General features: G+C 43.4%; 1 long non-coding RNA gene across 1 annotated transcript; it reads left to right on the top strand.

Annotated features, from left to right (window-relative positions):
• Positions 1-6,602: 6,602 nt before the first annotated feature.
• LOC116858803 lies at positions 6,603-7,944 on the top strand. Its single transcript, XR_004381016.1, has 3 exons — positions 6,603-6,859; positions 7,655-7,731; positions 7,834-7,944. It is a non-coding gene; the product is annotated as an uncharacterized LOC116858803 (long non-coding RNA).
• Positions 7,945-25,466: the final 17,522 nt, after the last annotated feature.

Raw genomic sequence — 25,466 nt, 5'->3', positions numbered from 1 at the left:
AAGTCTTTATAAAGGGGACCCCTGCTCCTTCAGGATGGTTTTGGTATAAGGTATAGGGCTGTAGAGAGACAGACTTGGTTCCTATGGTGACAGAAGATGCAAAAAATTAAAAGGCAAATATATCCTTTTCTTACCTTCATAAAATATTCAACATGTACCAAGCAGTTTGTTAAGGTTAAAGGCAGATCCAAGTTAAATCTAGCATGTGGTCATAGTATTACTCATGGCACTCTTTGAACTGATATTTGTTTGTTTAGTTTAGGTGAGATGGGGAAATAAGTTTGGTAAATATAATTTAAATAATTTGAATTATTTTACATAAGCAACGTATATCAATATGGATTTTAGATCTGCGCTCAGCTGTTGAGGGGTTAAGCATGTGGGTTCTGAACTCCCCTGCCCAGGTTCCAATTCTGTCTTGCCCTGGGGCAAATTCCTTAACATTTCCTGTGCCTTCATCTGCTGCTCTGTAAAATGGGGGGGTAATAAAACCTGCACTGTCTTAAAGGCTGTGGTGAAGAACATGAAGGAAAAGGTTCCGCCGGCCGTGGTGCTGGCGAAGGAGAAATCACAAACCCCGGTGTCTTTCTCACAGCTGGTTCTGACCAGCTGGAGCTGATAAAGGACCAGGACCTTGTATTGACCTTGAAACCCCAGACTCTTAGTGGTCCTAACTGAAGGCTTTACTAAGGAATGAGCTTGGAGTATGGTTTGTTTCAGCCAACTGTATTTAAACTCCATGGATTCCTTCTGTCCTCTCCAGAGTACTAGCTTTCATGCCTTAGTCAGCAACAACCACAGGAACACCTCCCTACCCCCAGGACTTTAAAAACTCTGATTTTTCCCTCTCCGTGAACCCTGACTTACTCCGTGAATTTTTTTCACTAGTCTGTGCTCCTTTGTCTGGCAAATCAGTAGACTTCGCTTTTTTTTTTTTTTTAAATCTATTCATCCATCCATCTATCTGTCTCTTCTCCACTTCTTTATTACTTCTAATGGTCTTCTTTTTAAATTTTTTTTAAAGATTTTATTTTCAAGTAATCTCTAATCTCTACATCAAATGTGGAGCTTTAAATTTACAACCCCAAGTTCAAGAGTCGCATACTCAGGACACCTGGGGGGCTCACTCGGTTGAGTCCAACCCTAGATTTCAGCTCAGGTCATGATCTCAGGGTCGTGGGATTGAGCCCTGCATCAGGTTCCATGCTCAAGTCCACTTGAGACTCTCACTCCCTCTCCCTCTGCCCCTCCCTGCTCACGTGCGTGTGTGTGTGTGTGCACGTGCGTGCACGTTCATACACATGCATGTGCTCTCTCTCTCAAATCATAAACAAATCTTGAGAAAAAAAAGGAGTCATATGTTCACTGAGCCAGCCTCGTGCCCCTTACCTTTGATGGCCTTTGTTTTACTTGTTGACAGGCACAAATAAATAAGTGTATGTAAAGCACTGATATGTGACAACTGTTATCATCTTATTCACTCACTGGTATCTTGTGTATAATAACAACATGTCATTGAGATATTTTAATTATATCTCTATAAAAGTTTACATGAATAATAATGCATAGACTTTAGATGGTAGAATGTTTCTAACTCAAAGTATGGGGTGCTTGGGTGGCTTAATCTACTACGCATGCAACTCTTGATTTCGACTCAGGACATGATCTCAGGGTCTTGGGATCGAGCCCTGCATCGGGATCCACACTGGGCATGGGTCCTACATAAGTTTCTCTTTCCCTTTCCCACCCTCCTATGGTTACCCCCCACAATCCCATGCATGCATGCACACACCGTTGTGTGCTCTCTTTCTAAAAAATAAATTGAAAGTATGATATAGTATTCAGGAGCAGGAACAGGAACCTCCTTTAGCATGGAGAGGAATGGATAATAAGATTTTGACCCTAACCAGTGGGAATAAGGCTAAAAATTTCAGGCCTAAGTTCAGGGTCAGACACTGATATTCAAAAGATTTGTCATTCTGATTCTTTCTAACTTATGAAACTTAGAAAATTTTAACTCTGAACTCTTTAAGGAAACAGGGTTAAGAGGTCATTTGTTGGTATATGAGCATCTGCAAAAAACCTGTTTCAAAAGCTCAGCACTGGTGCGCACCCACACGTCATAGCCTTGGCCTTTTGCTGTAGACTCTCAGCACAGCACACAAGGACGTGCCTTTGTTACCAAGGAAATGACTTTCTCAGAGCAAAGAGATATTGAGGACACTTCTCAGTAAGCAATACAGAACAAGGCCCTATTGTTTCTTAGACCTGCTATTCTGTGTAACATGAAGCTCTATGTCCTGTCCCTGTCCACCTGGCCCATTGCTGCTGCGGTGGCAGCGGCCAAGCCAGGCTTTCCTTGGTGAAGTCCACCCTGTAGCTGACTGTCCTCCTTCTCTTCCTACTTGCTTGGGCAATTGTGGCATGTGTTTGAAATGAGCAATGAAGAAACGTCTTAGGCAATTTTGAATCAGTCTCCGAGTGCTGCAGAAACTTCAAACACAGATGTGGACGGGGTCACTGAGGCCAGGACTCTAGATGTTATTGCTCTGTGGTCAGATCAGCTGCTTCTGCAGGCCAGGCATGGGACCACTGGGTGACTATATGGCAAAAATGACAGTAGGGACACTCAGAGCCAACAATCCACGCCCCCACGAGCTGGGAACCAGCTTTGCTTCACATGTGAGTTCTTCCTCTTTTAATTGTCCTTTTAGTTGAAATTAATTAATTAATTAATTATTTGGAATCAGAACTTCCTGACAGTTGCCCAGCTGACATGGCTGAAGCTCCTTTCCCCAGATCAACCCTGAAGAAACTACAGAAGCAAGAAAGAAACATAGATTTTAAAAATTATGAACAAACTACCCACCTCCATAGTGCTTCTCCATAAAGGGGTTGCAGATGGGAATAGGGGCAATGGATCTAGTGCTTGGGTGCATGCCTCTTTTTCCTTAAACTCTATTCCTGAGGATATTCCTATTCCTATTCCTATTCAGAGGATAGCTGATTCCCCCTTTCAGTATGAGCTCAAAGGACAGAAAGTACCCCAATTTGGACAATACATACTATGCAAGCAAAAATACTAAAACGAATAGAAGGAAGATATAAAATGAGCTTGATATAAATATCCTGAAGAAAATGACAATATATTAGTAATTTGAAACAAGCAAAGGAGGTCATGAAAAGATCTAAATAGAAATATTAAGTATTAAAATAGCTGAAATAACACAATATATAAGGTAAGTAGTAGGATAAATAGAGTTGAAGAATGAATTAGATAAGGTTAAGGGAACTTTCCCAGAAGGGAGCAAAAAAGGATAAAGAGACAATAGTATGAAAACAAAGCTAAGACATAAGGAGGAAAGAAGTAAAGATGTTAACATCCAGACCACAGAAGTTCCAGAGAAAGAGAAAACTAAAAACCAAATACAGGAAATATTTGGGGAAATCATGGAGGTACATTTCCCAGAATTAAAGAACTTTAAAGGTCTCAGATGAACTAGACTTGTGGTGTACCACATGGAGAGATAAAGAAAAACCCACACCCAGACAAACTGTAGAGCAATTAAAAGTTTTATAAACAAAAGAAAAGTTTTAAAAACAAAAGAAAAGTCTAAAAGCTGCTAGCAAAAGATGCTACCCTCTTGTAAAGGAGCAAGAGTCAGATGACAGCCGACTTCTCACAGCAGTACTGGAGGTAGCCAAGAAATGGAGCAGCCCTCTTCCAACTTAGACTCTTATATTCCAGCCACATTCAAATGGGAGGGGATTCTCCAAAAGAAGGAGGAGGTTCAAATCCTGGAGGAAGAGGGTGAATGACAAACGTGCACTTTGATAGCTTTGGCAAGGTTCTTTAGCTCTTTGAGCATCATTTCTCTAGGAAAGACAATGGCCCCTTAAGTCATCCATCCGACCATCCATTCATCCGTCCATCCACCCAGCCAGCCAGCCAGCAGCAAATGTTCATTAAGAGCTATTCTAGTTATCTCTTATTTCATAATGAACTACCCCAAAGTTTAGTGACTGAATTAACCATTTTACTGCATCTCATGGTTTTGTGAGCTGGGAATTTACGCAGGGCTTAGCTGAGTGATTATTCTGCTCTACGCAGAGTCAGCTGGGGTCCTTTGGGACAGGCAGATGGTGGCTGATCTGACCTGGATCGTTCAAAATGGCGCCATGTATTTGTCTGATTTTTTGGCAAGTTCAGCTGGAAGGCTGGGCTCAGTTGGGCTCATCTCCCTCTCCATGTGATCCCTACATGGGCTCTCCAGTAGGGTAGCTGGATTTTGTATGTGAACACTCATGGCTTGAAGATACCAAGTTCTCCTTAAGACTAGGCTTGGAGCTGGCATAATGCCACTTCCACTCTACTCCATTGCTCAAAGCAGTCATAGGCTAACCCAGATTCAAAAGAAGGAGAAATAGATTGCATCTCTTGGTGGGAGATGTCAAAAAATTTGCAGCTACCTTTAATCCAACAATGGGCCAGGCATACATAGGCCATACAAAAACAAATAACACACGGCTCTGTCTTCGAGAAGCTCATAAGGGTCACATGGCAAATGAACAAAAGAAAGCAGGAAATGAGATCAATGCAAAGATTCATTGTAAACTGCAAAACACCTCTACTATGAAGATTTGCTCTAAAACTAGAATATAACAAACTCCTCTGATGCTCTCAAATACCAGTTACCATTTTTTGACCAGTTTGCCAGGAATCAGGAACTCAGTGAAGAGCTTTCCTGGCTTAACCTTCCCCAGTCCTCAAACCAGTACTACGACTAATTTCTATACGATTCTCCTTGCTTAATTATACAACATCTTGGGATCTTGTCTTATCTCAGCACCCATTACTCTCCTGACAGTCAATGCCATTTCCTGGGTGTTTCTAAAGATGCCCAAACAGGCCTCTGGCTACTTGAAAAGAGACTTTCAATTCACAGAGACCCATCCAGCTCATCCTTCAAGGCTCTGAGCCCTTTCTCTCACAATTTTTATTCTAATCTGCTGTCTTCTGAGCCGTGAGGCAACAAATTCTTGGGCTCCAAGGCTGACAGAGGTGACGACATATTTAAAGGTGCTTATGTTTTATAAACAAAATTTATTAAGTTCCTACTGTGTATAAGGAACTAGACAACCAAACTCTTGGAGCAAATACATTTTCTGTCACAGAGACTGGCCACCCAGACAAGAATGTAAAACCGTACATTTATTTTTCCCAGTTGGCAAAGTGACATACATAGGTAAAAAGAGACAAAGTTAGAATGTAGAAAATTTGAAGAGTAAAAATAACAACAACAAAAAAGAAAATAGTCATAATCTCACCATCCAAAAAACAGTACTGTTAGCATTTTAATTATTTCCTTCTGGGTTTTCATTTATTTGTTTTTTAGTTTGCTAACAAAAGTAAAATACTATTCTTTAGAACAGTTTTAGGTTCACAGAAACACTGAACCAATACTACATACTTCCCATGCATACAGCTCGTCCTGTTATTAATATCCTGCATGAGGTGTACAGCTGTTATAATTGATGAACCAATATTGAAACACTATTATTAGCTGAACTGCCTTCTTCACATTAAGGTTTATTTTTGTGTTATACAGTTCTGTGGGTTTTGACAAATGCACAAGTTCATACCGTATCATAATGATCACCGTCATCATTTATCTTTCCTACTATCCGACGCCACCGTAAGATAGTTCCGCCTGTGCTTTTCTCTATGCTTTTCTGCTAGAGCCTGACACAAGCCTTCCTTTATGTTATGGCTCTTCTCTCTGTGTTAATAAGCTCTTGTAAACATTATAGACTACAGCCTCTGCTTCACCATTCCCCTCATGGTAGACATTCATGCTGCTGGCGGTTTTTCACGTATCATAAGGTATTTTAAAATACCTTATGATATTTTAAAATCAGCTCATGGAGATAGCTTGCCAGGACTTAGATAACATTTAGGAGGGAAAAAAAATCAATTTAGAAAGAAATATGTTGTATGGCGTCCCCCAGCACCTCCTAGACAAAAGACTTTTGTCAGAAGGCTTGAGGCTTGTGTCGCCTAGACTTCCAGTGTCCTTTTGCCCTGCACTGATGGGCAGATTGGGCCTTCTTAGGAGGGCTGGGAGAGAGACCAGCTGGGGCTTAGTGCCCTGCTTCCACAGGGAGGCCCTGGGCTTTGGCATTCACTCCCCTCTTCACTTCGTCTCTCCAGCACTCCCCACAGCCTTCTTTCTTTCTTTCTTTCTTTTTTTTTTTAAATTTTTAAGAATTTTTTATTTTATTTATTTTTAAAAATTTATTTTACTATGTTCAGTTAGCCACTCTATAGTACATCATTAGTTTTTGATGTAGTGTTCAATGATTCAGAGCCTTTATATGTACACCTGGCACTATTTTTGTTTGCTCTTAAGACTGTTTGGCTCAATGGGGGAAGATAGCACTGCTGTTAGTAGACGTGAACTTGGGCCCCATAGGATGCTTTTGATGAACATGTCACTTGGGTTAGCCGGGCAGGTCAAACCGCCTCACAGAAATCTCCAAGTGTATAATTGCCCAGAATTTTTATCAGAGGGCAAAAGACTGCACAGATAATATCCCTTTACCATTTCTCCAACAAGCACATTCCAGAATTAATAAAATATTTGTTTTGCTGTGAAACCGATAACCATACGTTCACTGTATCTGCAGAACCCTGGGGCGACCAGCACCTTCTCACACACTGGGTCGTGTGACCTGATGACAGTTCAGCATGGAAGTCATTAATGCCACTTTAGAGTGAGAAGCTTTGGCCTATGTGAAGTTCTGGGAGATGACGCTGCCGAAGGCTGCCCTTCTTGGCCGTCACACAGCTTCCCCGCTGGTATGTGGCAGAACAGGAAGCTGAAGGCAGGACGATGTTTTCCTCATCCACCCCAGCTGCCCAAGAATGGGGGAGGCCACCTTTCACACCCCGTCATCCCATCCCAAGGCATGGGTGCCAGCCCCAGCCTGTGGGCCCCCACAAGGCACAGAGAGCCTTGTTTGTTTTGGCCCTGGGAGTCCGGGTCTGTCCTCTGACCTCTGACCTAGAACTATTTGTTCCAGCCATTCTTGGTCTGTCATCCTGGCTCAAAACAAAATGAACGAAAGTGCTTTCCTCAGGCCCTGCTTGGGTAGTCCAGGGGTCAGTGAAAATGACTGGTGTGGTCATGTGGCTGATGAGTCATTTTGGCCTTGAAATAACAAGTAAAATATACTATAGTTCACTGCCTAGTATGGCACTAACAGCTGGGAAGCAGTAAACATTGGGAACATAGTCTTTGGGCCAGACACATTTGGGCTTGAGTCCTATCTTTACACCTGATTTCGGTAAACTTAGGCCACTTAAACTCTCTGAGCCTCAGTTTCCTCATGTGTAAAGTAGGCTAAGCCTAGCGCTTATCTTCTAGAGTAGTTGTGAGGATCACAGGAGAAAAGAACAGGTAAAGTACTTATCCTACTGCCTGACATAAGGAAGCCCTCGCCGTACTACTGTTTGGATTATTCAGTCACCAGGAAAATCCAGAAGACTCAGTCTGTTGGGTCAATCCCTGATGTTTCTAGAACTGTTGGTAGACACTGCTATCTTGCTAAACAGTGGCATTCTTCATGAAACACCTTTACTTTTGTCTTTCAGGCCTCCTGCTTCAACAAATACCCACGGCTTTAGGTCAGGAACCTCTGAGGGAAAGTCACCTCATAATTGTGACATATGTGAGTATATCTTTGACAAAGACCCACACGCACAGGTTTTCTGACACACCCGTACAGCCTGTTGGAGGTGGCTGAGTTTTGACTTCAGATTTTTTCACACAGCTGGCTGGAGTTTACTTCCCCTTGGGGTGTGCTCTGGATCTCCTCCACAGTGATGGCCAGTGCCACCTGGCTGAGGGACTGTGAGTCTTTGCCTCCATGTGGGTGAAGTTGCTTGAGAGGGGGGAAAACTTATTGGTTTGCTGTCATCCTCACACGTGGTGAGGTTATGAGTAATTCTGCTAGAGCAGAACCAGGGTGAGAGGGTTTTATCCCCTGCACAGAGTAGTAGGAGATTCAGTGAGATAATTTATGTGAGAGTAGCTGCCCACTGTAGAGCTCCTCACAGATCCAACACGGAGGATGATGAGGATACACCTTCCCAACCTTTAAGAGATCACCTCTGGACCCACCCAAATGCACAACCACACTATACCTTGACACACAGGCGTGTGCACACACACCACGCCCCATTCTATAGTCGAGAAAGGATCGCGTGTGCCCCTGAGGGTGGGTTGGGATCAAGAGTACGTATTTCTGCTAGTGTTTTTGTTCTCCTTCCAGTCAGGTCCGGTCGTTGCCTCAAAGCAAACAGGGCACCTACAGGGAGGGACTCCGGGGAGTCCGCGGTCAGCTCGGGTGCGGCTCTTCCGGGCGGCGTCCAGCAGGTGGCGCTGCACCCCGCGTGATCCCGGCCGACCGGCCCACGCTCCCGGGGAGGCACCCCAGTTACTGGGAAGTCGGGAAGTGGGTTTTCGCGCACCCTAAGCTGCAGCCGTGGCGAACGCAAGTGATGACACACCGGCTTGACGAGGGCCTTTGTCAGAGGCACGGGGGATCTGGCGTCACCGCGAAATGGAAAACAAAGTGCTTCTGCGTGCCTGGCCAGAGTTTGCTTTCCTCACCATTGGTTCTGGGGCATTTACAGGCAGAATGAGTTCATGTGAAATTTCAGGACCTCGCCATGACTCAGGTTCATTTTCTGTAAACCAGTCAGCATTGACCCTTTCCCCTCGCTTTGGACATTTACTCAGACTTTTAGGGGACCAGTTGTATTTGTGCTCGCCGAAGATATTTGAGTATTTCATAAGCACATCTATTTTTTCAAGGGCACTTTTTTTTTTTTCTTAAACCCAACTTGGGACAGATTTGTATTTTGAGATTTTTGTCACTCTTAGCTCCAAAAATAGGTCTGCCTTGTCTATTATTTATGTGTTCAGAAGTATGCTGTTTAGAAATTCAAGTGAAAACTGTAAAACATTATTCTGGCAGGAGGCCCAGGATGGGATTGTTCTTGGAGACCGTGAGTTGGTCAGAGCAGGAGCTGAAAATGTGATTGAGGGGAAATGAACTGAGGAGAACCTGCCCAGAGTTTTGGTTTTTTGGGTTTTTGTTTTGTTTCGTTTTTTTGTTTGTTTGTTTGGTTTTTGTTTTCTGCACCTAGAAAAAAAATGTAGATGACTAGAGTTGATCTGTTCTGAGGATTATGGCAGAATTTTGGTGTTGGGGAAGAGACACAAGATGGTGTTAGAATTGGAGAGAAAACAGACCTGGAAAGTTCTGAAAGGTTTGAGCCAGTGACCAAGGAGCCTGAACGATAGCCTGGATTTACAACAGAAGCACCTGAAGAGGATTAACTTGACTGGATTTGGGAGGGAGGGGACACAGGCTGGGAAAGCTTTTCACCTGCAGGAGGGGGATGGGAGCAGCTTCTGGCCAGGACATGAAGGTATGCAGGGTAGCAGGGTAGCGTCTGGGCCACACAAAGGTGACTTTCTCACCTGACTCTCCTCAGCGTGTTGCTCTGACTCTTCTCCTACATTTAGAGGGAAATAGATGCCAGAGAAGATACCTACGTCCTCATTCCAGTTTCAGCCGGTTGTTCTTCTGGGATCTTTCCTACCCGCGTCCAGTCCCCTTTCCCACCTTGTGTAATCTCAAATCTCATTGTTCCCTCAAAGTTCTCCTACAGAAATCTCTATGCCTCGTTAATTTGTGTGTGTGTGTGTGTGTGTGTGTGTGCTTTTAATTGGGCTTTGTTTCTGGCTTTTGGTGTTTGGTTCTTGAAGGTTTTTACTGGGAAAAATGATCTTTGGGGGCTGGAGAAGTTAGGAAATACATGGTTTCTCTTGATTGCCTTTTTCCTTCCAGGGCTCACTGGTGGGGGATGGGGCGGGGGGGTTCTCCAGCTGTCCCAGGGTTTCTGGCTTTAGTGGAATTGGGTGGGGGCCCACGGGAGTGAGGGGCATGATGCAAGCACTGAGCACTTTCCAGGCACAGGGACAGGGACATTTCAGGTGAGTAAGCACACAAAAGCTTGAACACCTTGAAAACCAAGTCCAGCAGAGTTTAGCTTAGTCTAAATAAACTCATCCCTATCCCTACCCCTTAGGGCACACGGGAAGAATGATGCTTGTGTGTGTAATATATTCTCATGGATGTATGCAATATTATGAGTAATTCTTGGCTTGTGTTGTAAATTCTCTCCTGTTCTTGCTCACTCAGAAATGTACGGAAATTGAAGAAAATGAAAGAATTCAGTCTTTATTAGCCTGTGTGTGTGTGCGCGTATGTGTGTGCACGCATGCGCATGTGTTTTATGCGGGAGAGGAAACAAATGCAAAAGGAAACTTTGCTAAGAGATTATGATTGATCCTGAGTTATGAGGGTAGTAGATATGAATAAAGCCAGAAAACAAGAGTTCTTCACTCAAAGAACCATGCGCTGGTCTGGCATTTTTAATATGTGACCTTTGTAGAATAAAATAGGTAAGGTGAATTCACATCACTTTGGAGATGGTGATACTAAGACTCAGAGAGGGCTTATGTGAATTTTTTAAGACCATGGGATATCACAGGTACAGTGAAGTACCCAGCTTCCAGTTCATGCCTTTAAACACCTCTTCCCCTTTGTGAGGTGAGTGGGGAAGACCAGGAGCAAATCTGATATGTGCTCATTCCATTTTCAGAGAAGCCGAGCTCAGGTGTCTCCCACGAGTCAAGAGGGCTTGCCGAGACCATGGCTACGTCCCCTGATGCTCAGGTGAGTGTTCTCTCAATCCTATTACCCGAGGAAGCCACCATCTGTGAAACACGCAGGCTGAGAGGCTGGCGAGAATGTCGTTTGGTAGTCCCAGGTTGACAGCTTTGGTTTTGTGTAATTGGGGAGGTGTGTGGCCCGTTGGCTGGGGTTTTATCACTCACCCCCTTTCCCTTCCTGAGAATTGTTTGTGTTGCAGAGATTTCCTGTCTGTATTTTTAGTGTCTGATTCTCCACGGTTGCTCAAGATCCGTGGCCATATTCTACAGACTCACCAGAGGCCCTGACGCCCCTCATCAAACCGAGGGCCGCTGTGTGGAGAGCACTCAGTGTGGAAAGCCCAGGGCTTGTCCCACAGCTTGCCTTAAGGGTTCCAGCTGATTTTTCACAACAGGGTTTGCCGATAGCTTCCCTTTCAGGATTACAGTTTCGTTGGTTCGCTTTCTTAATGCTGAATCAGAGAAAGGACATGTTCTGGGGGTGGAGCAAAAGGGAATGGGTGCCGTGAGTGGCCACACAGCCTTTTTTTCTGTGTCCCCGCTCTTTGTGGATGCTTTTCTGCCATCTGGACTTCCCAAAGCCCCGCGTCTGTGGGCAAGGCTGCGCGGGGAAGGAGCTGAGTCACAGCTTTGCTTCTCTATAATTACACGTTTTATCACCTCATCTGACATAGACGGGGTGTTGGTTGGAAATGAAATACACATTAGGAATAAGCTCTTTAGAAATAGAAGGGGAAAAAAAAAAAAGCGAAAAACCCGGCTTTCACAATGTGAAGGCTTTTCTCCAGTAGCTAAGGTCATGAAGAGACAGAGCAGTCATTTCCCCTTCCCACCCATACAGTCAGGAAAATGAAAACCTCCAAATAAACAACACTGTAAATTTCTCCTCAAACCCTCTTCTCGTCATCTTGTTTCGTGTCCTCGGTGTGCGTGTCCGGCTAACACACCATGCCAGGCGCTCCCCACCCCATCTTTTCTCCCATCTCCTTTGCTGTCGTGTCTCTCAAGACTTTATTCAAAACCACCTTCAGTATGAAATCCTGTCTCCCTAGGAGACATTATTTCATGGCATGTTATTGTGCTTCTGAAACCTGAGGATGGCTCTTGGGTCATTCTCTGTGTTCATCACATCGCCAGCAGATTAGAAGTTCTTCCAGATGAGACGCAGTGCCTTCTGATGCCTTTTTTTCTCCTTGTGCTTCTTCCTTCCTCGGGATAGTCCATAGTATGAGTAGCATCCAATCTCAAGCCTCTTTTCCAACTTAGCCCGACCCAGCTCCCCCCCCTGCCAAGCTAAGAACAAACTCCCTTCCCAAATGCATGTGTAATCAGACCCCCAAAATAGCCAGAACATGCAAACTAATGAAGTTTCCAGTCCACCTCTACCCAAATACGACCATGTTGATAGCATCTCCTTTTAGATGACAGATCTGGATGTTTCCATTGCTTGGTTGCTGTTTGCCACATGCTTCCTGGACAGGTTTCCAGGTAACCTTAATGGCTGTGCTTCTGGGGAAGGAGGAGTAGAAAATAAGTCACCTCTTCAGTAAGTGGTTGTAAAAATATAACAGCATTTAAAAGCTTTTAAAGAGCAGCTCTCTCCTTCCGGTGGCTCAGGCCCTGTTAGCTTTGTGCTAGGAGTCCCCATAATGCTTTGTGCTTGGCAACCTCTCAGTAGGACAGAAGGTAGATTTAAAGGTCAGGAGATTGATTTTTTTTTTTTTTTTTTTTTTTTTTTTTTTGGTGGAGGGCTTTCCATGAAGGGTGTGGGAGAGGAATCACTCAGGGAAGCAGTGGTCAGTGAGGCTTACTTCTCCATCTGCTCCTCATTCATGTGTGAGACTCAACAAGCTCCTTGTCCAACAAGTGAGAGTCCCAGACCACAGAGGGGAGCCATTTATCCTAGAGGTCCCAGGGGAAGGGGGCACCTGGAAGGAAGAGGTAAGGACTGTCACTCCCTCTCCTCCCACTCACATTCCCATCAAAACTTGCAGGGCGAATGTCCCCAAATTGCATGTGTGTTTTGCTTTGATGTGGCCACACCGTGGCCACCCAGGCTTACTCTGGGGCAGCTGAATCCCATGGTTCAAACTAGGCCTGACTGTCCAATTTTGGAAACTGGGAGGCGTTTTCCCCGTCTGCCAGGACTTGGAGTTTACCTTCCCCAGAGCATTGAGTAAGAAACTCATGTTTATAAAATCCCAAGCCCCATGATTTCGCCCTGCCAGGGCTGGAGAAGTAGTAGGCACATAATGTCAGTCAGACCCTGCAACTGTTGTCCCTTCGTTCCTGCCCAGCACAAAGTTACTGGGGGAAAAGTAGGGATACGTGGGGCACAGGAATGTATTGGTTGTTTGAGCCCTGGAAATATAATTTAAAAATTGTCACCATCAATCAAGTCATGGGATCTTCTGCCTGTAATTTTCTTTTTTCTAAAACGATTTCTAAAAGCTATGTATAAATTAACTTTTAAAACCTACACTGTATTTTAAATGCTCTGGGTAATGTTTTTTTTTTCCCCCCTAAGAATTCTTGTTGTGAGTCCTCTAAAAACATACACTATCCATGTATATATATACATGTATATATACTTTTAATAAGTTTTTAAAAACAAGACCTCAGTATTTGGCAGTATCTAACAGTTGCTAAATCAACTCCAGATCTTCTCTAGGTCATTTGTCCTTTGGTGTCACCTTGAGCAGAAAACCATTTTTGCATAGTAGCCATGTGTCCATCCATGTTGACTCTCACAGACATACTGATGATGGGTTTTTCCACCACGATGTACAAAATGCTTTTCCTGGTTCAGAGAGAGCTTGGTTAGACAGCACCTCCTAGGTCTTAAAATTAAAAATATCAATGTCCATTTTATATAATGGGACCTAATTAAAATGTGCACGTAAGTCTTTTGTAAGACATGAAAGGCGGGGGTCGTGCGATATTCTGTCTGTGAAGACATAACCATGTATATATTTTGGTGTCCATCAACTCCCTGAAAATGAAGATTCCAAGCTACCACCAAAATGTCACTTGGCTTTGAAGATGGAAAGTAGTGAGTTTCTACAATTTCCAGTTACTTGGGGGCATGCAAGGGTACAACGACAGGAGTGGAGAAGTTCATGTGAAGGCAGATTGAGGCTCACCACATTCCACATTTCCAGTGGGGCTGAATTCTCTGAGTCATGTTGACTCTGGGTGGAAGATTCACAGAGGAGTGGGGCGGGGCAAAAACCTGTCTGTAGGACGCTAGGAAGTAGAGGCTAATGGTGACCCAAAGAGTTCCATGAGTCAAAAAACTTTAAGATTCCTTCTCCAACCCCTCTGCACATAATTCAAAATAGGCTATTCAGAGTCACGTCATAATTGTAAATAATTCTCCCGTGGCAATTACCAGGTTGATTAAAATACATTTTAATTTTTCCTTTGTCCTTGAATTGCTGCCACAGTAAGCACGTGTTTGATCAGCCTCTTAGCTACCTTAGCACGCCAGCAAGGCTCGGGGGTACGGGGAAGGGCAGCTGTGGAGGTGGTCATTTGAGAGAATGACTAGAGGGTCATGTTCCTGCCAGGCCACAGGGCAAAAAGAATAAAGACCCAGCCCCAGCAAGAACTCTAGAGTGGGTGGATTTCAAAGTGTGTAGAGCAGCCCCTTGTAGGTCTCAAGCACTGGGTACTTTATAATTTGCACACATTCATTTTCTGGCTGGAAGGCTGGAGGCAAACAGACAGCTCATTAGGAAAATAACCGAAGAGCTAAATATAATGGAGGAAGTAGTCAGCAGCTCCCAGACAGAGGAGCATGGCTCACTGTCCTTCATGGAGATCAGAGGCCAAGCCAAACCAACCTGTGCATCCCTCAAAGGTCAGCCATCTAGGGCTTTGTCAGACCAGGAAGGGAACAGAGTTTCAAATGGCCTTTTGTGGAACACACACAGCTCGGGCCCCTGAGATTCAAATCAGGATCTGGAAACCTGTGTAGCAACCGCTCACGTGCACAATGTTTAGAGACCAGTGGGGCCCTCCATCCTCCTTTGTGTTTTTTTGTGTTTTTTTTTTTTTCCTTTTTACAAGCATCAAGCTTTCCCTGTAGTTGGGTGAGAGATCATGAGAAACAAAATAACCCAAAGATGAAGTTATTTACTTATTTTTGAATAAAGCCCAAGAATGTTACATAATTTTTGTTGGCTATTATTCAGAAAACTATATAGGAAATGTACTTAAAAACCATGGAAGATATTATTTGTATCACAGGTCCTGTTGCCTTGTGGGTAATACAATGTGCATATATTATGCTTCAATGTATATGAACAAAAACTAAATAGATAAGCATAGATAAGATAAGATAAGAATAGATAAGCAATAACCTTTTAAAAAATTGAAATATAACTTCAAGTAGATTCTCAATGGTTTTTGACCTCCAGTTTCCTTTGCTAAATCCTGTCCTCTCTATGTATTACCATTTTTGTTGTTGTTTTGCTTCAAATGGCCAACAGTGCTTCCCTGTCCTTTTCGATCTTTGGTGAGTGTTATAAACATTAGGAAGTGCTGATGTTTACTGTTTTTCTCCTGAGTCTCATTTAGTTTTCGGCCAGTATATAGCTCTATGTTTTGTTTCGTTTTTCTCAAGCAGTACCCCCGAGGACTCTAGGCTTTTCAGATTTTGTGTTGTGTGGAGAAGTCCTGCCAAGAGCAGGGAGTAGAGGGCCTAGCCCCCTGGCCTGGCTTAAGCCTCACTTTCCAATATGGGGCCTGTGGCCTGTCCTTAATGTTTTCTGAGATACAGTTTTTGTAACTGTTGGCTGGGTTCAAAGGACCTTGAACTGAATAATGACTAGACAAACCCCACTCACATGTAAATTACGTGCTATTATTAGTTAAGTTTCCGTTTTATTCCAAGACAAAGGGCCTCTGGCAGTCATTCATTCCGTATACAGTTTTCCTTTTATTCCTATCATCCATTCTACGAGCTTTCCCTTCTATTTCTGTCCCTGGCTCCCTTCAAATTTTATAAGTTTAAAAGGATGTCATCATTATTTGAGCCATGCCTCTGAGTCAGCCATGGAGAATATGAATCAACTGAAATGAAGGGAGGAGTCATCTCAAGTCCGGCAGGACCTGACACTACAGAGTCAGCTTCTCTTGAAGACGAAGAATCATCTTCCGTTGTAAAGGTCTAATTGAAACCCTGAGTCAAAGGAATGAGCTAGAACTTCCAGGACAAACAACCAGGGAACTCAGTAGGCTATGAAGAAAGAGTCAGAGGAACTTACAAATAGCCTCAGAGGGCAGTTTTGAACCTGCAGACCTCGTAACCTATGATCATTCTTGAAGACAGGGATATCATCATCTCAGCAAGCTGGATAAAGAAGGCCAACCAGCGAATCCAGCCTATGGTTATGCAATGGCTTGCTCTGCAGTTCTGAACGCTTGCTGACAGCGGGTTCTCTTTCTCTCCGCCCTTTCATTGAAGTTTCTTGACCCAGGAGGGCTGAACACTTGTTAGAAGCCCATGCCTAAATCACATTTCTGGAGCATTAGTCATTATTGTTTGCCGTGCTCCCACTGGGATGATGTATATATAAATCGGCAACGCAAGGTCATCTGTAAAACCCTAGCGCAGGGAGTCGCGTTCTTTGATTTTGAGCCACGGCCCTGTTTGGAAGTCTGGTGGAGCCTGTGAACCACATCTTAGAGTGATGTTCTTGAAAGGACAAAAAAAAAAAAAAAAAAAACAACAAAAAACATAGGATACTAAGGGAACCAATTATGTTGACAAAAATTTTAAAAACAGATGTGGTATAGTAATATAGGTGTTTATTAATACATTAAATAAGATCTGGTGGGTTTAGTAAGTGTTACACCTTCAAAGTAGGGATGAACATTAATGATATTTCAAGGTACTGGCAACAACTAATGGTGACAAAGTCATAGGGAACCATTATAGTTTGTTGCCTATCTTCATAGTTAAAAGAAAAGCAAAATTTCAGTTACAGGTTTGGAAAATAAGTAAGTGTTTTTTTTCCTTCAAATGTATAGACCCGTGAAATTCTATCTAAGAGCCATCTGGGTGTTTGTGGGCCCAAGGGTAAGCACCTTGGCTTCTTTGCTCTTGGTTCAAAGGACAGCCATGTGAACTAAGAGCAGCTTTACTTATGTCTTCTCAATGTGTCTACTTAATTCAACTTACCCAGTTCATTCCCAAATGCCATACTTCTGTTTAATGGCAAGAAATGAAGGTAAAATTCATTTGGGAACTAGAGTCAATATATACTTGTTTTGTGCTTTTGCTACGGTGATCAGATATCTCTACAACAGGGAGCCAAGGTTTCAGAGTACTTGACAAAACAAAGTGTTAGGGTCATCTTGATGTTATTTGAGTGTTTCAGACCCCATAGGAAAGCTAAGGAGATCAGTACAAAGGTGGGCTAACAGCCAGACGAAGGTGAGTAAAGGCCCACATTAAGATGCAACATAGAAGTGGGAGGTAGAAGAGGCAGGAAATGTCTGAGCTCAGGCATTGAGATAAGCCTGGGCTGGGCATTCTCCTAGAACTCCAGCCCCCAAGCCTGGGTAGCCACAGGCATTTTTACCAGTTTCACAGCAAACACATACATAGTCACTTCCCCAGCATGAATGGAAATACCACATAATGGAAGTAAACACAAAACCTACCATTTCTTGGTTCAGGAGAATTGGGGTTTTTTTGGGGGGAAGGGAGGGGTGGCTAAAAGGAGGCAGAAATGTACTGATATCCACAATTTAGCAACATTAATATAGAGTGTGTGCTCAAGGAAGCAAAAGAATGTAATAGATCCTAGAAATAACATGCTCTGTTTCTTCTTTTCAGTGACATAGTTTTCCATTTCATCATTTTTGTTTCAGGAGACGTTACTACCATGCTTTCTTTTAACGTGTATGGTTGTTACAGATTATGTTAGCGTCAACCAGATTTTATATACGCACATAAATATGTACATGTATTACACATGCATGCATGTATGTAGGTAGGTATAGTTTTTATTAGCAGATGCCTGGAAAACATCACTCTTAGAAAATAAAGGACATCATCCCAAAGGAATGATACCTGCGTGCTCATGTTTCCTTGTTTCCTGAGTTACATACATAGTATTTCCAGACAAATGTCTGAGAGAGTGACATGTGCTTTGATAATGGCTGAGTCAAAACTAGATGAGGCAACTGCTATGAATAGAAAAAGGGAATTCAAGTTGTGTGGTAGCCTTAGGAAGTGTGGAAATGAGCTCATACACAGGGAACAACAAATGGTGAAAATAACTGCTTTTCTAAGGTGGGGACTGCTGTGTGGTCTAGCCAGTGGCCAACACTCAGGGTGATGGAGGGCCTGCCAGTGTCTCTGGGAAATGGACTTGGTTGGCCACTGCTGCAGGCAGAGATCTGGGAGCAGCTGGTGTTCCTCACGAGCAGCGGGAGCTCTGAGGAAGCAAGGAGGCAGCTTTCCAGGTTGGCCTCCTTGTCGTGTGTATGTCTTGTTCCACCCCACATCTTCTGTGGCGGTCTGAGGATGCCCCTTGGCATTCTCAGAATTTGTCTTCATTGCTGGGTTTCTAAGAAGTGGTGTTGTCTCACTCTGGTCCCAGCATGGTGGTCACTGGATTTCGTGGGAACTCTCCAGCCGTGTTGATATCACCTCTGCACGAGGTGTGGTGACACCAGCCCGTGGCATCCTCTCATTTTCCATGCTCTGTCACGGAGGGCTTGTGGTTAAACTTCCAGCCAGGGTTCTGTCCAGGGATGTAACTTCAAAATTTAACCACGGCAAGTAGACCGACATGAAGTTTCCCTCGAACTCCTCTTTATAGCGTTTTAAACGGAATTGAGAAACATGCAGGGCCCTTCGCTCTCATGAAAAATCTCTTCCCTGCTTTTCTTTATAGAAGCCATTTCCTTCCCAGAACATTTCAAAACCCATTGCACACGGCGTTCTGGGAGCTGGGGGAGGATTAAGAATGACCTTTAGCTAAGGAAAGAGGCAGCACAACCAGAGGAGATTCTGACCTATTTTCTTTTTATGTGTATAATGTTGCATATCCACAGAAAACACTGGCAAGGTCCCAAGCCAGCCTCAAGCAGACTCTAAATATTCTCAGAGAAATAGCCTTCAATCAATAGAGAAATTGTCTAAATGCACAGCAGGGTAAAACCCAGTTCGGGTCTGTTAAAGGTTTCTCCCATTCAAAGGGGGGCTGGGATGTTGTTTTAAAGGCCGGAACCTGGGATAAGGTCGACAGTAATACTATTTCCTTACACTGGCTATTACTTAACAGTTTGTGGAGTACTTTCATGATTCTCTCTTTTGGATTTTTCAGAGAGAGAGAGTTAATAGAGCAATGATAATCGTTAAGAATTATGCAATTATAGGGGCACCTGGGTGGCTCAGTGGGTTAAGCCTCTGCCTTCAGCTCAGGTCATGATCTCAGGGTACTGGGATCGAGCCCCACATCCGGCTCTCTGCTCAGTGGGGAGCCTGCTTCCCTCTCTCTCTCTGCCTGCCTCTCTGCCCACTTGTGATCTATCTCTCTGCCAAATAAATACATAAAATCTTAAAAAAAAAGAATTATGCAATTATATAGCAGATAGAATTAACAAGGGGAAAGAACACTCATCTTAAAACACACACACACACACACACACACACACACACACACACACACACACTTTCCAGGACACCTGCGTGGCTCAATCAGTTAAGTGTCTGCTTTTGGCCCAGGTCATGATCCCAGGGTCCTGGGATTGAGCCCTGCATTGGGCTCCTTGCTCAGCAGGGAGCCTGCTTCGCCCTCTGCCTGCTGCTCACCCTGCTTGTGCTCTCTCTCTCTCTGACAAATAAATAAAATCTTTAAAAACAAAAACAAAAAACTTTCCTGTGTGTTAAGTAGTTAATATAACAGCTATGGCAATTAAGGGATGAAACATGAACAGAGTTAATTTGGCAAGAAAATAAACGTTTTCAAAACACCTACTGTGAGCCTGGCCCTGTGCAGGGATCATGACATGCATTATTCTGCTCAGTCCTTACAACAGATTGGAGATATTGGGCATTTTACCAAAGCAAAACGGACAGAGGAGTGGTTTCATTGAGTCAGTATAGTAATTGTACGATCCGAGAGGTGAACCCACCTCCGTATGACTCCAAAGCCCAGTGTCTTGCTGTCATGCCACCCTCCCTCAAGTTACTTAGCATGAATGGTGCTCATCATTTCTTCTTTCCTTTTGATTTGCATCATCACTTCAGTTGGATGTGATCACACCCTCCATAGCTATTTCCATCCTCACGATCACATCCTAATGGTAGAGATGATTCACTGACCTCATTCAATGCATCTAACTATGGTTACTTCAAGATCCTCATCTCACGTTATACCATAATATTCCTTGAAAGTAGGTCTTGACTCTTACTCATTTTTATATCTTAAGCAGCATCTTACATACTGTTCTGCATCTAATATTTACTCACTAAATTTTTAAGTTAGTAGTGTAAATGATTCGTGCCAACTTCATAATTCTACTACTGATGATTTGTGCTGGGGGAGTGTAGCTTTCAATAGTATAATAAATGTTTAGCAAGTGATTTTGAATGAAACTAAGAGAAGCAAAATGCTCATAAGCGAGGGAGTAAAGTTCTGGTGTAAAGTTCTATTGTCTTTATCCTGTCCATGAAACCTACAACATGAAGTTTAAAATGGATGAAGTTTGTTTTTTTTTTTTTTTTCGATTTTATTGATTTATTTGACAGAGATCACAAGCAGGCAGAGAGAGAGAGGAGGAAGCAGGCTCCCTGCTGAGCAGGCAGCCTGATGCAGGGCTCGATCCCAGGACCCTGAGATCATGACCTGAGCTGAAGGCAGAGGTTTTAACCCACTGAGCCACCCAGGCACCCCCAAAATGGATGAAGTTTTGATAGGAAAAGTCCATCTGCATCAAAACTAGGAAGTAGCTAAAATCTCGAAGTACTTTATCCTCCAAATGGTGAATCTGAACTGAGTCAAGGGTGGCTAGAAGGAGCTGAAACACGCCTCTTGGGTTCCAGTGAGGACTCTGAATTTTCGGGAAGTGTTACAAGGGTCCAGGTGATGCTCTTTTACTTAGAGCAAGGGCTGAGGGGGTTTGTTCCACACTGCCGAGAAGAGCGGGTGGTCAGACTGATGGAAGGACATTACTGGGCAAGACATGTTTATTTCCCAAAGTAGAATTCCTCTTTAGGAGGCGAGGCAGGGAGGGGGAGAGGGTGGAAGTGGCAGTCAGCTTAGTGGTGGTCGACTGATACAAACAAGCAGCTCCAGGTAAACATAAATCATCCAAATAAAAGATTAGAAAGCTAGGGGTCTCCCCCATGATGCTTACACCTTGCTGGGGCCATATGCTCACTTGAGAGGTCAGAGAATATGGCAAATATGGTTAAAAGCTACTGAAGCCCAATAAAAACCCAGTTTGAAGCCTGCCACTGTTCCACCTTACCCCTCGACTCCTCTCCATAATTCAAACAAAGAGCAAGTCAGGAGAGAGCTGCATTTCCTGTAGAGCAGGGTCTATGTTTTTAATAGATGTAGGTCATTAATAACGTCAAAAGCGAATAAAAATCACAAACAAAAACGAGCAGAGAAACTCAAAAACCAAAAGGCAAATGAAGAATAATACTCTTAAGCAGAATTATCCTAGCAAACCAAGGAATTTCAGACGTGTATTTGTCCACACTCTCAATTTTAAAAATACAGAAGGTCTTTGTGAAATAATCCTGAAGTGAAATATCAGATCAAAGAAGAAGAGGCAAAAGAAGACAAAGTGAGCTAAGAGTGATGAATGAAATTGCAGATAATACAACTATCCTAGAAATGAAGATCACATTAGAACAGATATTGCTGAAAACATATTCAGTGATGCAGAGGTCAGGCTGAAGAGAATAAAATGGCATTTATTGGGGAAGGAGTCTCCAAATAAATAAAAACTAAGTATAAGATGACAGTCAGTCAGATAACAGTCAGCATATGGGATGACAGTATTCCTGAAGTATATAATAGAACAAATGACCCAGAAAATAAAAATATTAAAAATAAAATGAAAGAAAACTCCACGGGAATAAAATATGATCTGTGTGCTTTGGAGGAGATCTTAAGGGGAAGAAACTTGTAACAGATTAACACAAAGACACATGGTCAAGTTAGTTGAGCTTTAAGGACAATATAAGAGTCCCATGGGTACATAGGCAGAAAAAGCACGTTTCCTACAAAGGAGAAAAGAACAGACTGACCTCAAATTTCCCACTGAGATATTTAATTAGGAAAAAAAGCACACAACAAAATCTGGTTAACTATGAGATGAATCAAAATAAAGTCTCAGGAATGGGAAAGGCTTAGAGTCAAAGAATTAGAAGTAGTCTTGAATCATTTAATTATAGAACTGAACCAAATATACACAATTATGGTTAAAGAACAGAATGTAACTATTGTAAGTCCTCAACATCATAAAATTTTAGTATGAATATAGATTAGTCCAAAATGGTCACTAGGGAAATTAGCTTTTTTCTTCTTTCCCCATTCATAGCATGGAGCCACAGCTACCATCAAAGGTCGTTGAACTTAAAAAAAAAAAAGTTGTTGAACTTAAGACTTGATCACTTTTTGAAACTGATGAACAATAATATTTAAGTGTTTTGCATTTGTAAATGATTTCTGAACATCCTCTAAACAGTCTTTCTATTTTACAGTTCTCTCATGCTTTAAGAAGATTTGGTGAGTAAGGCAAGGTGAGGTAGAGATTGTCAGCAAGGTTACTGACTAAAATGTCACACCATTCAGTTTAAAAAGAGAATTTTTTCCTCCAGGGGCTCCTGGGTGTCTCAATGGGTTAAGTGCCCAACTCTTGGTTTCAACTCCGGTCATGATCTCAGGGTCACAAGGTTGAGCCTTTCATGGGGCTCCATACTCAGTGCAGTCTGCTTGAGAATCATTCTTTCTCTCCCTTTGTCCCTCTCCTTGCTTGTGTGCGCTCTCTCTCTCTCTAAATAAAATCTTTTTTTTTTTTTTTTAAGAGAATTTATGTGGTCGTTGGTGATTTCAGTTTTTCACTGTTAGGGATAATCCTTTGGAATCTTAAGAGTGATTAGATTATGAAATTATAACCCAAGTGCTAGAATACCATGCATCTGTTAAAAAGAATGACATAAATCCACAGGGACTAACATGCAATGACGGTCAAGCAGTGTTATTAGGTAAAAAATTAAGTTGGAGACTATAGTTTGATATGCTATTTGAACCAAAAAGAAGACTGCGTGATACTGTGCATGTTTTGTGGCTACCTCTGGGGCCTGGTAGATGAGTGAGAACAGGGGACTTTTGCTTTTTATTTTATTTACTATGTACTATTGGACATTTTTGTCAAGAGTAGAAAGAAGTGTTGTTTTGTTTTGTTTTACCACAGATTAAGAAAAAGACTAAGGACAAATTTTAATATTTCATTGGATGACCATAACAGTCATGATTGGGGAGTTAGAAAGAAAATCTGGCGAAACTGACTTAGGCGTGTCATTTAAGATTCTCTTCCCATTGCCAGAAGACTTACTCTGGCTATGGTGGAGGGCATCCCGCCTCCTGGTAGAGAACAGGAGGAGGGGATGGTTAACAGCAGTGGATGGGAGCTTGGAAAGGACACCCGAGATATGGAATGGCCTGAACTCAAGGGTGGTGTTCCAGAATGAGGCAATTTCATAGCAGACTGAGCTGTTTACCTGGTTGAAGAAGCCAAGGCAGATCATAGACAGGGATCAAAATTTCTAAAAACAGAGGTTTAACTTCAGCACTTTTAGAGGAGAAACTAAATTTCAGGGAGGCAGAACATGAGTTGGCGGGGAGGAGACCTCACTGGGTCCCCTTAGTAACTAGGTAGATCTTGGGGAACAGCACCAAGTCCTCGAGGGCAAGCTTCTGAGGTGTGCTGACAGGAGGTGGGGTATAGTAGAGGAACGAGACTGGTATTCTTGTCCTAGTGCTGGTACCATGCGACCCCTCTAGGCCTATTTTTTTCTGGGTAGGATATCCCACCTCAAGCTAAAAGGGTTTAAAGGGAGGATAGAGAATATGTGGCGGGGGGGGGGGGGGGGGTTAAGCCTGGAAGAGGCACAAAGCACTGTATGCCATAAAGTGGTCTCTCAAAATATCCACCTTGCTTCCCAACTTCTGCTCACATCGATTCCTAGAAGTGCTCCTTTTCAGCTTCTCTGACCTTTTGGCATCTTTCTCCACACCTCTCTTTTGGGTTTCCTCCCTGCCCACCAATTACCTCCCCAGAGTCGCACCACACAGATGGTCTGACTGGTTGCTGGCAGCAGAGAGAAAAGGCTGGCGATGTTAATAGTCCAGGAGTTATTTCTTTTTCTCAGAGAAACTGCCTCCGGCTGATAAGGCTCTATCCCTGGGGCCATAACTTCTCACTGCAGCCCAGAAACCTCCACCAGTGCACGGCACTTGGCAGGCTTGGCTCTCTAGGCATTTTTTCATCCTGCACTCGCCTCCAACTTCAGGGGACAGGGTGGGCTGGCTAATTTCTGGGAAAGGCCAGTCACTTTCCTCCCCAGCTCAAACCGCCATGTGAAAGTTCTGGGACCTGGTTGGAGATCAGCAGGCCCCTAAACTGATAATAGTTCTGAGGGAAGTTTCCAAAAGAAACTTCCCTCAGAACTATTAGCAATGTGAGGAGGCCACCAGATAAGAACCCCAATGCCTGTCATAAGGCAGTAACTTCAAGTGCCTAGACTTCAGTGGGGAATCTTGTCTGGGCTTCGTCTCTGCAGAAATGCTTGGTAAAGGCAAAGCAGCAATTGAGAAAACAAGTTCAAGAACAAAAAAGCCAGACCGGAAATGCCTTTTGTTAATGAGAAGCGGTCTGGATAAAGAGGCATTCCGTGAGGGCTAAAGGCCTTCTTCTCAAGGCTTTCCCACATGCTCACTCTTTCTGGTACAGTCTCCCCTCATCCAGTGTCTACTCAACCTCCAGCTACTAGTTTCCATGCCACGTCCCCTGCTCCATTCCCTCACTGCCCGATGTCCCCATGTTATTAATTCTCATAGTCGCCCTTTCATTTTGCAGCACTTACCACAGCTGGAATCAAAGAATTTGTGTCATTTGCACGGGTCTGGTTCAGTGGTAGATGCTCACTGCCCTGCACAGTGCCTAGATGCACATGAATATTTGTCGGATTAACGCTCCAGTGCTTGGGCTGAAAATCCACCAACAGGTATCATGGGGTTTAAGGTGGGACTCTGACCACTTCGGCAGATGTTGCCAGGCAGTAGGTGGCTGTATGCCCACAACCGTAAAGCAAGATGCTGGACCATACACACAGGGCTGCACAGTGTCAAAAGACCCAGTTTTGGGACACCTGGGTGACTTAGTGGGTTAAAGCCTCTGCCTTTGGCTCAGGTCATGATCCCGGGGTCCTGGGCTCGAGCCCCAAACTGGGCTCTCTGCTCAGCGGGGAGCCTGCTTCCCCCAACCCCTGCCCTGTGATCTCTGTGAAATAAATAAATAAAATCTTAAAAAAAAAAAAAAAAGACCTAGTTTTGCTCCCCTTTGCTTCTGGCTCCACTCACTGGCATAAGGGCTTTTAGTTGAGAAGTCCACTGACGT

This window comes from Lontra canadensis, unplaced genomic scaffold (genome assembly GCF_010015895.1).
Source record: "Lontra canadensis isolate GAN:19392208 unplaced genomic scaffold, GSC_riverotter_1.0 scaffold4, whole genome shotgun sequence".
NCBI lineage: Eukaryota > Metazoa > Chordata > Mammalia > Carnivora > Mustelidae > Lontra > Lontra canadensis.
The sequence above is the reverse complement of the archived record's forward strand: the minus strand, read 5'-3'. Positions and strand labels throughout refer to the sequence as shown.